Below are 17455 nucleotides of genomic sequence, written 5' to 3'. Positions count from 1 at the left end.
CAAGAGCTTCTCATACCTCAGCCTCCCAAGTAGCTGGCACACTCCACCATGCCCGGCTAATATTTTTTTTTCTTTTATGCATTTTAGTAGAAACGGAGTTTCGCCATGTTGCCTAGGCTGGTCTCAAATTCCTGAGCTCAGGTAATCTGCCTGCCTGAGCCTCACAAAGTGTTAGGATTACAGGCGCGAGGCACCGTGCCCGGTGGCCTTTGTTTTCAACCACATTGAAATAACGTATACATAAAAGGTATCTCTAAGAACTATTCAGATATCTGAAGCCTGGATCATGTTAGAAGAGGCCAGGATAAGCTGGAGGCTGTCTGTAATTATCATGATGTGCTACCTAATTCTCAGGCAGAGGTTGGGAGGTTGGCAGGGAGAAGGCGGCAGAATGTACACGTGGAAAAAAAATCTTTATCATCCACAAACCGGTGCATGTTTCGTTTCTGAGAAACAAGATCTCTTTCAAATATTGATATCCAGAGGCTGGTCTAGTGGTCATGAATCACTGGACATGAGTCATTTCTCTCTCTATATATATATATTTGTAAAAAATATACCAGGTACCTTTAACAACAAACTTGATGTGTGTTCAATGCTTTTCTGAACAGAGAGTTCCCAAAATAAACTAAGTGGCAGATTACCTTATATCGATGTTTAGCAGATGGTGAGTGATACAGAAACTGCAGACCAACCAAAAGAAAACAAATTTATAATAAAGTATTGCACCAGAAGATGGTAGTAGACTAATATTGCTTTCTTTATCTCATCTCACCACTGTATTTTAATACCCAAGAATATATAGAACAAGAAAGAAAAACTGGCAAAAGTACTGAATTCAGAGATACAAGAAACCTGCACGACACAGTCTGGAGAATTTTTAATGACTGCCTCATCATTAGATTGAGAAACACATTGAACTGCAGATACCCTGCCTTACCTCATCCCCACCACCTGCTCCAGCAGACACACCCCGAGAGTGTGTCACTTGCCACACAAAGGGGACTTTCTTCTGAGAAAGTCAGGGCCCTGTCACTCCCCCCACCTACCACACAGCAGCATCTCTATTTCCATTCAGGCACAACTTTAAAAAAAAAGACCCAGATGAGAGATCTGGCTGTGGCACACTGCGTTCTGGAATATGTTCCATGAAGGTTCATGTGCCACATCCATACAACAAGTAGCTGATACACCTCCATCATCAGAGAACTTGTGAGGCAGAAAGCGGGGAAGGCCCATCTGAGTCCAGCAGAGCTCCTCTGGGGGACATCAGGTCAGGCCCCAGTATCTGGGCCAGGTGCAGTACTCATCAAAATTGCCTCTCAGTCCAGGTTGGAACAGGGAAGCTGCAGCACCCCGTGTGGCTAGAAACAGGGGAACGATATCACCTACAATTCTTGAGATGATAAATCTCAGGATAGCCCTCCATAAAGCATTAGTTAACTAAAAAAAAATATAAAATAAGCAAACATGGGTTCTAAGAAAAAAATTCAGGTAAGAAAATGATTTGAAGGCTCAGAAAGAGCACATCTTTGAAAGTTACTTGCTACATAGGAAATAGAATTTTAAAATAAAATGCATCTACTTGACTCTTCATTGACAAAGCGGAAGCTCCCAGGGATGAGAGGTCGAACACTAAATTACACCTCTTTATACCACGTCAACTTGAACACTGTGGGAACCCAGAGGCCCCTGCTGGGTCCCTGTGAGTCAGATCTGTCTACCTGGGAGGCTGATGCAGTGACATGAAGATCTGGCAACTGGAGTGGACAGAGCCTTCAGGGAAATCAGCACTGACAGCAGTGGGAAGCCAGGGTGAGGAAAAGCAAAATAAAAGAGGTGGGGGTGGTCACACTGGAAGCAATTTCTCTTTTTTTCTTTCTTTTTTTTTTTTTTTGAGACAGAATCTTGCTCTGCAGCCCAGGCCAGGCTGGAGTGCAGTGGCGCGATCTCGGCTCACTGCAAGCTCTGCCTCCCAGCTTCATGCCATTCTCCTGCCTCAGTCTCCTGAATAGTTAGGACTACAAGCGCCCGCCACCACGCCCAGCTAATGTTTTGTATTTTTAGTAGAGACGGGGTTTCACCGTGTTAACCAGGATGGTCTCGATCTCCTGACCTCGTGATCCACCCACCTCGGCCTCCCAAAGTGCTGGGATCATAGGCATGAGCCACTACGCTCGGCTGCAATTTCCTTTCTTGTCACCTCATACTTGTCATGCTTTTGACACGTTTTTATTGACCTTGGACTGCATAGAATATTAAACTTCCTGAATTTATTTGTGTATGGTTTCCTATGCATGGATTCTTTATGCTACTACTTTGGAATATAGTGTGGCATTTCCTCAAACCTTCTCGTGTTTTGCTCAAGCATGGGTTTAAGAGCAAATAAACACATATACTCATTTCTGCTGTTGTGAGTGAGACAATAGTGTCACCATGTATTTATTATGCGTTAAGCATTGTCCTAGGCTTTTCAAATTAAGATACACATGTAATTCTTATAACAACCCACAAGATGGGTGTGATAATCCTTCCTTTGTGGACTGGGCAGCTGGCTCCCAGGAGGGTAATGTAACGTGCTCAGGGCCACACGGGGAAGGCAGGGTTTGAACTCAGGTCCACTTGCCCTGTCTGCCATAGCCATACTCTCAAAACAGCATACTCACAGAAGTCACTACTTGTGACTTCCAAGTCACAAGTGGGGAAAGGTAAGGGTAGTTCAGAGACTGGAAAGAGGCTTAAGGCTGTAGCTCTTTTAACATTTATAAAGTATTGGGTCTACAGGTGTACTGGTTAAATATCACTTCTGGCCTGCCGGAAGACCTTGCAAGAAAGAAACAAGCCCTTGTCCAACTTCCCTATCTTATGGTTAAATTAGTCTCGTAGGTAGAACGGCAGTCTTTAGTTATTTCCCTTAATAGCTCCCTTCCCTTATTCCCTTGGGTCAGTTTGCAGCATCCAGTTGACTCTGGACTCTGAAAGTCACTCTTTTGGTCACACATTCCATTGGCTGAAGATTGTCAGTCAATTACTAACCAATTGTCATCATTAACCTGTTAGTGAAAAGAGGAAGAACCTGTTTTCAACCAGGCAAAGGAAGGAAGAACCTTAGATAATATTAAAGAAAACATTTCACCCCTACTTTTCAGTCTCTGCTACAAAAAAAGACTTTAAAATAATTATTACCCAAACCACTGATAAGTCACCTCAACCACAAAATGTGCTTTCAAATGATTTTCTAAGCAAATCAAATCCACCTTCAAAGGGCAAAAATCTGGCATAATTTAAATATTCGATAGAATGCAATGTAGGTTTTGGGAAGCAATTCAAAGTCAGACAGTCCAAAACCAAGTCTGAGCAATGATGGTGAGGTTGGAATAAATGCAAAATCATTCAAAGTGACCACTTTCAAATACAACATTCCTTTGAATACAAAAATTCTGGTATGTTTGTTAAAAACTTAGTGTAATTTTCTTATTGTTCCATTGCCTGAAAACTATCAGTATGTTTCCAATAAATATTGTCTTATGCCTAAATTAGACAGAAGTTGGCTTATGTTACTAAAAGTCAGGGACTACTAATTAATTTTAAAAATTGGAGCCTGAAGTGTTCAAATAACAGATTTTAAAAGATGACCTTAAATACAAAACTTGGCTGGCTCAAGATATGGAGGCGTAGACTGTGGTCTATTCTTGCTCAGATACATTTATGCACTACAGAAAAGAAAAAAAAAAAAAACCCCAGCTAAACTGTTACCTGTTTATTGGCATTCAGATGATATGTCTACATGGAACTGCAGGGGATTTGGCAGAAAATTTCTGATTCTTAATGGATATTGACTACTTGTGGCTTTCAGCAGAAGTGATATTCAAAATACCTTCAACAACTCATACAGCTCTCAATCCACCAATCAGAATGTATGTGGGATGAGCAGCTGGGCCCTGAGGCCCTGACTGGCTCACACCAGCCCCTTAATTGCTAATTGTGATGTCCTCAGGAGGTCCTGGGGAAGGGCCAGGGCAGTGGGGAAGGGTAGAGGGTAGTTTAGATACTGGAAAGAAGCTTAAGGCTGTAGGTTTTTTACTATTTATAAACAGTTTTGGGCCTACAGGCGTACTAGTTACATATCACTTCTGGCCTGCAGGAAGACCTTGCAAGAAAGAAACAAGCCCTTGTCCAACTTAACCCATGTAATAGCAGCAGAAAGAGAGCAGAATGCAGCTGATCTTTCTCCTGTGACCAGCAATCCAGGACCTGTGAGGGTAGGAGTTAAATTCTGTTTGTGAGTAAAAGCAAGGCGATAGTGGGAACAGAGCATCTGTAAGACAGGGGGATGGGAGTGTCCTCAGAAGTGGGCGAAGCCTGACCAGTCCCTTGTCCCCCTTCCCACACATGAGGCTGTTGCTGTGTCTTTATTTTCTGATACTTTCTGTAAGAGTGGGAGCTTGGTTCTGCCTCCCACCAGGGCTCACTGCTTCATCCTGCACCATGGCAGTGCCAGGCTGAGGTCTGGTCCAGTGGACAGAGCCCCCAGACCTGTTGCTAAGAGATGAAAACTGCAAAGGAATGAGTAAGATCTGGAGTTAAGGATCATGATTTTAAAAATTTATTGCTTTGGTTACTAGCTGTAAGTTTTCCCAGGAATTGAATAGACTGGCAGTTTAGTAGGTTTTAAGGAAGTTAAAGTGACAAAGAAAACCCAGCTTAGAAAGAAGCAGCCCATAATACTGCACTCCTGAAACAATTCCCAGGCTCCAAAATCATGTCAACAGGAAGGGCATTGCTAAAGCAGCTCCCTGATGAGGAAATATCCTTACATGTTTCTCAGTCATGGTCTTGGAGGTCAACAAATAGGGAAAGTTCTCCCAGCAGGAGAATCAGGGCAGCCAGACCAGCCAACCAAGCGCAGATGCAGAGGATCTGCAATAGACCGGGAGAGAACATCTCATATGTTTTCATGTTCCCCCTTTACAGATGAGAGTTCCTGTTGTGGTTTTCCTGTTTTCCCTTCACTATTGGTTATTCACTGTGCTGGGGATGGTTAGATTGACCAATTAGCCATAAATTGACAGACTATAAGAAGCTGTATCTGTACATGCTCATCAGCCAGCATCCGGGCTAGATGAGGCTACCCCTTTTAGGGGTGGTGGGGCATGCATATATGATTTCACATGGGGTATCTGTGTTACACTAGGAATTCTAGAATTGTGGGTATGGAAATAAAGACAGCGAGTGTAAGCCCCGGCAGCCATGAAGTGGAATGTAAGAGATTATGGTAGCTGCACTTATCTGCCTAAGAAACATTCCTTCCGCCTTCTAGTAAGAGCTTCACCTCTCACCAGGCCTGGCCAATCATGAGCCTCCATTGCCCAGGGAAGTGATTTCTTCTGGCATGGGCATGTGACTCATGCAGACTCTGGGAGAAATACACTTTCCCAGCTGATTGTGGCTTGATGACCACACCAGTGACCATAGTTTCCACCCTGTGGAGAAGAGACGAGAACTGGACAAGGACAATACTAGTGGTACCGAATCCCCAATTTCAAATCCCAAGGTCCGAATTCCTAGTTTCCGCAATTTTTTCAACATTTTTGTAAGCTACCTCTGCATCGTTCTTTACACACACACACACGCACACACACTCTATATATACTTACATAGAATTCTATGTGTAATTCTATGTATAGTTCATATATATGAATATGTAAGTACAGTTGACCTTTGAACAATACAGGGGTTGGGGCACCAACTTTCTGCACAGTCAAGAATTTATATATAACTTTTGACTCCCCCAAAAGTTAATAGCCTACTGTTGATTAAAATCTTTATCAATAACATAGTCAATTAACACATATATTTTATATTTTATGTATTACATACTGTATTCTTACAGTAAAGTAAGCTAGAAAAAATAAAATGTTAATAATAAAAACCATAAGGAAGGGAAAATTTATTTCCTATTTATTAACTGAAAGTGGTTCATCAGCATAAAGGTCTTCATCCTTGCTGTCTTTACTTGAGTAGGCTGAGGAAGAGGAGGGAGAAGGTTTGGTCCTGCTGTCTGAGGGTTGGCAGAGGTAGAAGAACATTCATGAATAAGTGGACCTGCACAGTTCAAACCCATGTTGTTCAAGGGTCGCTAGACACATATATTATACATAGAATTCTGTGTGTGTGTGTGTGTAAAATACAGTGGTTCTTCCTCATTTGTGGTTTTGCTTTTCATGGTTTTAGTTACCCATGGTCAGATAAAGTTTGAAAATATTAAATGGAAAATTCCAGAAATAAACAATTCATGAGGTTTAAATTGTGCACCATTCTGAATAGCACCATAAAACCTCTCGCCACGGTGCTTTGTCTGGCCCCAGACATGAATCACCCCTGTGTCCACTGTATCTACCCTGTATACACCACCTGCCTATTAGTCACCTGATATCTATTTTGATTATCACATGGAAAAAACAGTGTATGTAGAGTTTGGTACTAAACATGATTTCAGGCAATCAATAGGAGTCCTAGGTGTTTCCCCACAGATAAGGGGGGACCACTATATAGGAAATTAGTTTCCTTCACTTGAAACCAAAAACGTACTATGTAATATAGCCTAGAAGCTATAACTAGTTATAGAATGATCAAAATGATTCATAAAATTGTACAGTTCCCCTATAACATGTGTTATTTAAATCAATATAGCACTGCATTTAAAAAAGTTTACATAGGATGTCATGAGAGACTAAAAGTTGTTATAATGCATGTAACATTATTATATGTAAAAAGTAGGCAATTTTTTTTTTTTTGAGACAGAGTCTCACTCCATCACCCAGGCTGGAGTGCAATGGCATGATCTTGGCTCACTGTAACCTTCAACTCCTGGGCTCAAGTGATTCTCCTGCCTTAGGCTCCCAAGTACCTGAGATTACAGGTGCACAGCACCACACCCAACTAACTTTTGTATTTTTTGTAGAGATGGGGTTTCGTCATGTTGGCCAGGTTGGTCTCGAACTGCTGACCTCAAGGCATCTACCTGCCTTAGCCTCCCAAAGTGCTGGGATTACAGACATGAGCCACCACATCTGGCCAAAAGTAGGCAAATATTTTAAAACTTATTTATCAATGTATTCAATGTACTTTCACATCTCATTCAGTTTTCACCAAAAAAAGGAATATAACACAAATCAACTGGTGATGGTAATAGCAATGATGTTAAGCACCATGCATACATTGTCGCTGAAAGATGACTTGGCATTGTAATGACTTGTTTCCCAGTTTACAAATAAGGGAACAGAGGTTCAGAGAGGTTCAATGACTTTACCAAGTCTTCAGTTACTGAATGGCAGGGCCAGGCCTGAAGACTGCATTTGATGTTTCCTAAATGTGTGTGCATTACCCTCGACCACACTATTTCCTCTTTAAACACTGGAATCCCTTTTTACAAATCAGAAGCAAAGGCAATTAGCTGATGATGTATTTTGCCCAGAATTTTAGAGAAACAGGGAGATGTGGAAAGAGGTGGAAAAGGGGCTAAGATGGAATGCAGAGCAGTAGGAAAGATTACACGTTGTCTAGGATAACATCAGCTGTATAGTGGTCCAGCTTTTCAGTTTACCACGTCCTTCTGTGTTGTCTCAACACCAAGGCATCTGAGAAAAGACGGCAAACAGCAAAGAGGATTCACTCTAGAGTTAAGGGAAAGTAAACCTAAAGAATAAACACAGCAAGCACTATATTATACTATCTTTGAAGTAGTTTCTCGGGACCCAAATGGCAGGACAAGGTGGCACAACCATTGTGACCTAGGTCAATCAAGGGCAGCTGTCTCTTGTCATTAGTGGGAACACTGCATTGATTAGTGCCACTAAATGCTCAAGGGACTGGAGGACCACCTGTGTGGCCTGCGGGCTGCTATTGATTATATGCTGGTGATGTCCTGGGCTGCCGAGCAAGGAAAGGCTGCAGGGAGGCTGAGGGAGGAGGGCAACGTCCCCTTTCATTGACAGCAGGCACAGTAGCCTGATAACCAGAGATGCAGGCTGCAAGCTGCAAATTTTTCTTTGCTGTTTTCTTTACTCACACTGGCTCTGCTCCCTGTTGCTGCTCAAAGCGAATCTGGGAAGTAATATATTCGTGTATTTACCACCTGATCCCACCCCAAGGCCTGCAAAGTCAGGGTCCTCAACATAAGGAGACCTCCCCCTTTCTTCTGGATTACAGCCAGAGTGTCATTAAGGCTTTTGGCATGTCTCCTAAATCTTGCTTTTCCAAACAAGAACAAGACGCACTTGGGCTAATTATTTTTACCTAATGAAAAGTGTCTGCTTGAACTAGGCTGATTTCCCCCAGGGGTTCAGGTCTTTCTAGGAAATAAAGGAAAATCTCGACATTTTTCTCTTTTCAGCGGCTGGAGCCATATTTATTTTGTGGTTGACACAAAGGGATTCTTGCTTGAGGACACATTTCTAGCTCCAACCTTGTTATTAGCCATACCCTTTGGAGAATGTGTAACACATAACTGGGGAGGGAGTGGAAATACTAATTCAATAAGCTGAGCTCATAAAACATGGCCAAGTCAGAAATAAGAAGGAACATGAAGTGTCAGGCTCCTGACAGGGTTAGGGAGAGCAACTAGCGAGCCAGAGGGAAATCGCATTTCAGGCTGGACTGGCCACCTCATGTCTCTTGGCATCCTCTGGGTATCAAGTCTGCATCCTAAAAAAGTAGTGGCTTTAGTAAGAATGGGTGAACCGATTTGGTTAAAAAAAAATTCAGTGGCCTCAACTTCCAGCTCAAAATGGCATTTGGGCAGCAGTTCCTCTATGGCTCCTTCAAACTTTGCCATAAATAATGCAATAACGAAATGTAAAGAAATACACAACACCGGCTGGCCGCAATGGCTCACGCCTGTAATCCCAGCACTTTGGGAGTCTGAGGCAGGTGGATCACGAGGTCAGCAGATCGAGACCATCCTGGCTAACACGATGAAACCCCATTTCTACTAAAAGTACCAAAAATTATCTGGGCATGGTGGCGGGCGCCTGTAGTCCCTGCTACTCGGGAGGCTGAGGCAGGAGAATGGCGTGAACCCAGGAGGCGGAGCTTGCAGAGACCCGAGATTGCAGCACTGCTCTCCAGCCTGGGTGACAGAGTGAGATTCTGTCTCAAAAAAAAAAAAAAAAAAAGAAATACACACGACCAAAGTAACAGGCAGACTAATGCCAGAATGTTAGTGGAAGTTTTGCAGATTATAAGGGAAATGCCACTGAATTAATGTTTAAAACAAAGCAAAAACAGAAAAGACTTCACTTAGTTATACAGACACACCCTGAAAATAGAAAAGCAGACTCTTTGTGCTATGTTCACTCTCTGTCCCCAGTCTCTGTAACCCATAGGTGTGGATTTTGAGGTAGCCTGAGCACTTTTGCCCTCTTGTCCCTCCCACCCCTTATTCTTCTACCATCATGATAAACTTTCATAGTCTGCGATTTCTAGAACATAAACAGAAATAGGAGGTGGGGCTGGGCTGGCTCAGATAATTCTGAGACGTACGGCCCATTTTTCAAGAACCTGTGACACTCTGGCTCATCTGTGTTCTTGATGTAGCCTCATAGGTCTAGAGCCAGCAACCCAAGGAGTATGACTTGAAGAAGACACCACTTTGGTCCAGAAAGGACTGCTATAATGATATCAGATCACTCTTTTATTGAAATTTTTAAATGTGTTAATGTAGGGGATGTGGCTTGTGTATTTTCTTTTGTGCGTGTGTTATAGTTTTCAGGTTTCAGTAGCAGAAATTATCCTATCTTAATATAATGAAGTAAGTAGCTTTTATCTTAGTATATTTTCAGGACATTTTATATATGGTATGGGAATTGCCTGTTCCTTAAAGGATTGAATGGATTTTAAAAATTACAATTATTTGGCTCAGAGCATTTTTTGGGTATAATTCTCAAACTTAAAAAAATTTTTCTGTCATTACTACTCAATACAATTCAAGTTCTACTATTTCTTAGCCAGTTATCATCATTTATATTTTAAATAACCCGACTCATCAAGATTTTAAAGTTTATGACTATAGAATTGATACACAATATGTCCTGCCTGCCTGAATTGTTTGGGAACGGTTCTTGGATTAACATGTTCCTCAGCAGTGGACACATACCTCCAATAAATATCCACTTGGTCTAAGTTGACATATAGAATCCTCTGGATCAAGACTTTATCCTTAAAAATATCTGATGTCTTGAAATCCATTGGGCATAAATCCAGAAGCAAGTTCCTGTCACTTTCAGTTCAGCAGGCAGGCAGAAAATTCTTTTCTTTTTATTGAAAGTTTATTTTCTATGGTTTCCATTTCCTCATCGTTCCTGGGTATTGGTTTTTCTGACGCTGCTTTGCCTGGACATTAACGTGTAAAGTGACCTCTCATTTTACAATTCAAAGCCCCTGCGAACATTGAGTATAAGGTATGAGGGAACCAGTAAGGAAGTGGTGGAGGCCGTGCCCTCTGATGATGCAAACTCTCACCTGGTTATCTGCCTGCTTGCGTCCTCTTCCTGCTGTATAACAGGGTCCTCTGTTTTGTGGGAGATAAGAACTCAATATGGAATGTTATTGGCCATTGGAGGTAGCAAAAACTGCTGCACCTCTTGTTAAGGAGTTAGTCAATCTATAAAGGCTGTGGGTCTGCACAGGGATTACAAATGAGAAACAGCTAAAACTAAGGTGTCCAACCTAGATAGGAAGATAAAGGAGTAGGTTGGGCAAAATAGGAGTTGTTTCTATGGAGACCGCTCTGAACCGTGCACTCGCTGTGGTGGGAGCGTGCTTTGAAAATATGTCAGGCTGAAGTCAGAATAGAAATCACTCAGCACCAGCTCCACTCCAGTTCCCAATCAGCACTTTGAGGAATGATGAGTTCCCTAAAAAAATGATAGGAAATCCTCCAATGCAAAGAATTCCAACAGCTTCCTTCAGCCCCCAGCTGGTGATGGGAAGTTGTCACCTAAATGGAGGAACTGTCTCCATTTATAGAAGAACTCTCTCCATTTATGTGGCACCACTCCTCAACTCCAGCCACTCCTCAACTCCTTTGTTGCTTCTTCCCCATCTCCCGGCTTCCAAATATCCCAGTATCCCTAGCCTGCTTCTTCCCCATCTCCCCAGCTTCCAAATATCCCAGTATCCCTAGCCTCATGTCTCATATCTCTTTTTTCTATATATTCTTACTCACTAGGTGATCTCATCCAGGCCCAGAGCTTCAAAGACATTTATACATCAATGATTCCCCAATTTTTCTCTCTCTCCCCATCCTCCCCTCTGAACTCAGTTCTTTTATACCCAACTACTTACTTGAAATCTTTACTTTGATATCTAATATCTATCTCAAAATTAATATGTGCAAAATTGAATATGTGCAAAAATAATTCTTCATTTCCTTGCCCAAAGTGTGTTCTTCCTCCAATCTTCCCTATGTCAGGAAATGACAACTCTTTTAAGAATTGCTTAACATAAAAAGCTGTCTTAGTTCACTTGGTGATTCTTTTGTCTGGTATTATTTGCATATTTTTCAATTGCCTCTTACATGACAACTTTTAGAGTATATATTTTTAATAGACAGGAAAGATAATAAGTCTTTCCTCTGTCTCAGTTGATAAAGCACATGTCTTCACACAGAGATATACTCTCTGTTGGTAGTATCAGTACAGATATTGTTTCTCCTTCTCTACCCGTGTATTTCCAGTACTTCTGAGCACCATGGTACATATTTATATTACCATATGACCTTTGACTCTTTGTCCTCCTCTTATTACTCTAGACAATTTAGCATAGTTTAAAGGAGTAGTATTATTCCTGGAGGCTCTTCCTACACAGGATTGGTGACACAAGAAGCATCTGCAAGCTACATACATGTATCGCAACATATTCAACTGGGATGTGTCCTCAACACAGGTTTTTTTAATACAGATCCCAAGCACTTTATGCCACTCCAGTGCCACCCAACATGAAGGGAAGATGGATGGAGGGGCAGGTGGAGAAGAAAGAAACAGTTGTCTTCACTGATTGCACCCGAGATTTGCTCTTAGTGAGCACACAGCTGGGCCCATCCTCGGGCTCTGTGAGAGGCCCTGAACATAAGCCTCATTAGCTTCTCAGTCAATTCCCTCTGCTGAGCAGTGCTGATTGTGTGAAGCTGCTCCCAAGCACATCTACCCCAGCGTCCAATGACATTGCCACTCTACCATTCAGGAGCAATGTTGGGTGAGGCTTGCATCTCCTGGGTTACGCTCTGAAAAATGGACCACAAAGACACATCCTCTGTTCTCATGATGGTTCTAAAAACATGTCTTAGGTTCCCATCACATATGCAGCCCCTGAAACTTGAGGCAGGAGCACTGAGAACTTTCTTGGGGATCTAGGAGGTATCCAGGTTCTCATTAATTCCCCATTAGCTTTCCCTTCCTGCTGACAGTTTTTGGACTCTTACTTCATTTAAATAAGAAAAACTTTATGACATCATACTTTTTTTTCAAACTCTTTATTTTATGGTATAAACTCTATACCATTGGTTCTCCAGTCTTTATCCTTGTTCCTTCTGAGCCAAGCCATTTTTTTAGAATTCAAAATCAAAATTATTTATCTCCCATGCACCCAGCTCTTGTAAATCAGTAGTATACTGGCCTTCAAGACTGTGCTCTCAAACAAAGATTTGCAAGTCTGTTTAACAACCCCAAAGTCAAGAAAATGACCGTTAGTTGTCTTTGTGTTGGCTTCCTCTGGGTATCATTTGAAAATAATGTTATCCTTGATGCTTGAAAAGGGAGGTAAGGTGGAGTACAGAGCAGAGAAAAACAAACTATTAATATTTCAACATCTATTTCTGGTTTAGGAAGTATTGATTTTTGTTTCCAGGCACCAGAAAGATTAACTGGAATACCTGGTCAAATGAGAGGGCTCTGGTAGCAGTCAGGGTCCCCTTGACTATAAATAGAAAGGAATTTAGTATAGGAAATTAGGCACTTCCAAGTTTCTGGAAGAGTTAGAGAAGCAGGGTCTAGGGTGGTCTCCAGAAATGACTTTTGGAAGAAAACTGACTAAGCATAGGGACTTTTTCTATAATTAGAATGTTGGCAGATGAGGAAGCTAGTGTACCCCTGTTGGCTCCAGGATCACACATCACTCCATGTCTAACTGGGGGTCAAGAAGCCACCACCGGGGGAGCTGGTTCCAGAGCCATCACATGCTGACTAGAACCACATCCACAAAAAAGATGCCTCGCATTTTGCCACTTCCCTCCTTGCAGAACTTGATTCTACATTCAGGTCTCACACGAGTGCCTCTGGTTATCTTGGTGCAAGGAAGTCTGGGATATATAGTTTTCAGCTTTCCATACTCTGTAATAGAGAAAGGCACACCAGGAGGAGGTTGTAAGAGATGTTCATTCCTTGATCTACCATTTAGCTGCTGGAACTGTGGACATTAGTCAACCTTCTGGGAGCAAAGTTTCTACTCAATCCAGCTCCTGTTCCAGCAAGATACCCTAGGCCACATGTAAGAGGAACAGCCACCATGGGCTTAGTGTCTGTGAATTTATATCCTGAGCTGCCTACCTTAACCACCAAATCCCACTGCTTCTGCCATCCACACCCTTGCCTCATCCCTTCTGTTTGGCATGTAGTTCATCCAACCCTGGCCCTTCTCCCAGGTAAGCATATGTCTTCTGTGGCTTGATGGAATTTCCGCAGATGGCCTACACAGCCCTAGGACTGTCCCTTCCCATGAGGGGTCCTGAAAGTATGTGTCTTCTTCCACTTCCATCCAATTTTTCTCACTTTCTAGGGTGTGACTTATTTACAGTCAAACTCCAATGCTGGGAACAATTTAGTTTTTCAATTCTTCAACAGCAAGCTTGAAAAAAAGTCTCATTTTGGTGCACCTTCACAAAATGCTGCTATCCTACAAGGATCCTAATATCAATATGTATCGTGAAGATACAACAGAACAGATGTGGGTCACATTGGTGGTTCACACTGTAAGAATCATTTTTCTCAACAAAAAGTGCATCTTGGCTACAAAATATTTTGTGGGGTCATGACCCCGTTAATTTCTTTAAATGAAATTTCAATTCAGGTAATTATATTATGCTAAATGATGTCAGACCAGTATTAAATAAGCCTGTGGAAATAATCATCCTTCGATCACGGAGAAATTGAAAGCTGCATTTTATTCACGACTGAGCACAAATAACATGTCTAGACTTCATTGTTTAGTAAAAAATGATGCATAAATTAACTCTTCCCCTTAGTTCTATTCAGACATGCCATTTTAATTCCTCTTAATATACTCATTCATAGATTTAGTACCAACCTGTATAAAAGACACTAGTCTTCATCTAGTAATAATTTTAGCAAAGATCCCTTTGAATCTACATGTATAGGTCATATTTTCCTTCCTTTCGATGCAACACTAAATTAAACTCAGTATGTTGCTCAGACATGTGTTGGGAGAAATAGACAAAGGTTATACTGATACATGTGATTACCTGGTCTTTTCTAGGGCATGATCCTATGTTATCACCCTCCACCACCTGGCCTCAGCAATCAGTGAGAGGGCTGTGTTCCTATGAGCAGTTTCACATCCTCTTCCTGCCTTTCACACTGGCCATACAGGGAACCCCTGTGGCTGTCCCCAGATACTGCAGGCTGCTGCCTCCTGCACACCTACTATTGGCCAGATCGCTCTGTCCCCTGGTCCCTGATGCCTGACTGTGTCCTTGGGTGAGATGCACCTGAGAAACTGTAGCAGTGCCGCTTGGAACGAGGACATCCCAGTTAGCTATGGATCAGGACTCTTGCTCATTTTCACCACCTTTGGCCAGAGCACAGTCTAATGTCCAATTCTCTACTGTGTTTCTCTGCCTTGGCTGGAACAAGGACATAAGCCTCTGCGGGCCCTGGGATGCCCCACCTTGCCTCACTGAAAATGGGAACCTCTCTTGGGGATGTGCAGAGCTCTGAGAGGTTGCTATCCCAATTCAACCAGAATTTCATGAATTGTGCTTTCCAATTTCATTTAGAGAAACAGTTGCTATGATTAAAATACAGGTATACTTCCTCAGAGATACTGTAGATTTCGTTCCAGACCACTGATGTAATGGTCACAGTAAAGTGAGTCACATAAATGTTTTTGTTTTCTGTTACATATAAAAGTTATGCTTACACTAAACTCTAGTCTCTCAAATGTGCAATAGCATTATATCTAAGAAAAATGTATGCAGCATAAATTTTTTATTGCTAAAGATAGAGCAAAGAGGATACTAAAAGAATCTGTCTTCCACCTCAGGGGTGAAGGGGGCAACTAGACATTCATCTGCTTATTTATTTTGGAGCCTCTAAGCCCCCTCTGAATTCCCTCTGGCCCACCCCCCAACCACACACAACAGCAACAACAACAACAACACACACAGCCTGTGGAATGGCAGAGAACACACAGAAGGACACACACACCCCCAAGCTTACGGGAACAGATAATTTTGAGACTTCATGTACCACCAACCTGAGAGCAGAGTTCTTGGGCAGTGGGAGCTGCTGCCTCTGCAACCTGAGGACAGAAAACTTCTATCCTGCTATTTGAAAGCAGTCCATTCCCTGCTTCCAGCAACCTCTGCTGATGTTTACAGATGGCTTCACCATTACTCATCTCCCTCTTGGGACACTAGTTTAGTTTCATTTTTTTGTGAAAAATTGAGTTTAGTTTCCTTTTGTGAAGAAATCGCTCCACCCTTCTTAAATCTGTCTGGAGTCTTATGTCCAGACAGCTTATCTCTTCAGCCCAGAAGAGTAACACATGTCTTCTAAAAACTGTATTATGGAATCATCTAGACACTCGAGGAGGTACCTACCATCTATCTGACTTAATATGTATAATGCTATGCATGCATTTGAAGACCCATGTGTTCCTCCTGATTATTCATTCTTCCAGAGGGAAACCACTATTCTGATTTTGTTGACACATATTTCTTAATTTTTCTTATTCTCCTTCTTCCACTTACTTTCAAATAATCTCAGTCAAATTTTGGATGTTTTTCCTGGTCCTCCTTTACCCCAGTGGTATCTTGGTCCCTCCATTACATAATGCCAGATAATGGAGGAATGTGTATGGTCTTGATTTACAACTGAATACCTGGCTTCTAAGCCTCTCATCTGATCCTGAGACCTGGCCAGCCTTCATGATGGAGGACTTTCAGATGTCTAGCCAGCCCACACCAATTCACGTCTGCTGCTGGTTATGAGCCTCTGTGGGCCTCGGGGCTCCTCACCTTGTTTCACTGAAAATGGGAACCTCTCTTGGGAATGTACGAAGCTCTAGGAGTTTACTATTCCAATTCATCCAGAATTTCATAAATCGTGCTCTCTAGTTTCATCTGGAGAAATAGTTGCTTTGATAAAAATACAGGTATACTTCCTCAGAGATACTGTAGATTTGGTTCCACACCACTGCCATAATGCAAGTATCACAGTAACTTGAGTCGCATAAATGTTTTTGTTTTCTGGTACATGTAAAAGTTATGTTTACACTAAATTCTAGTCTCTTAAATGTGCAATAGCATTATATCTAAGAAAAAAGTATGTATCATAATTAAATTTTTTATTGCTAAAAAATGCTAACAATCATCTGAACCTTCAGTGAGTCATACTCTTTTTGCTAATGGAGGGTCTTGCTTGATATTGATGGTTGCTGACTAATCAGGGTGGTGGTTTCTAAAGTTTGGGGTGGCTGTAGCCATTTTCTAAAAGAAGACAACAATGAAATTTGTTGTATCAATGGACTCTTCCTTTTGCGAAAGATTTATCTGTAACGTGTGATGCTGTTTGATAGCATTTTACCCACACTAGAACTCCTTTCAAAATTGGAGTAAATTCTCTCAGACTGTGCCAATGCTTTATCAACTTAGGGTTTAGGTACTATTCTAAATTCTTTGTTGTCATTTCACCAATGTGCACAGCATCTTCCCCAGTAATAGATTCCATCTCAAGAAACCACTTTCTTTGGAGCAACTCCTTATCCACTCAAGTTTTATCATGAGATTGCAGCAATTCAGTTGCATCTTCAGGCCCCATTTCTAATTCTAGTTCTCTATTTATTCCATATCCGCGGTGACTTCCTCCACTGAAGTCTCGAACTTCTCCAAGTCATCCATGAGGGTTGAAATTAACTTCTTCCAAACTCCTATTAATGTTAACATTTTGACCTCCTCTTATGAATCACAGATATTTTAAATGGCATCAAAAATTATAAATTCCCGGCTGAGTGCATGGCTCACGCCTGTAATCCCAGCACTTTTGGAGACTGAGGAGGATGGATCCCTTGAGGTCAGGAGTTCAAGACCAGCCTGGACAACATATGAAGCCCCATCTCTACTAAAAATACAAAAATTTGCTGGGTGAGGTTGTTCTTGCCT

Source organism: Mandrillus leucophaeus, unplaced genomic scaffold (assembly GCF_000951045.1).
Source record: "Mandrillus leucophaeus isolate KB7577 unplaced genomic scaffold, Mleu.le_1.0 Scaffold1083, whole genome shotgun sequence".
Lineage (NCBI taxonomy): Eukaryota > Metazoa > Chordata > Mammalia > Primates > Cercopithecidae > Mandrillus > Mandrillus leucophaeus.
Note: the sequence above shows the minus strand (reverse complement) of the source record.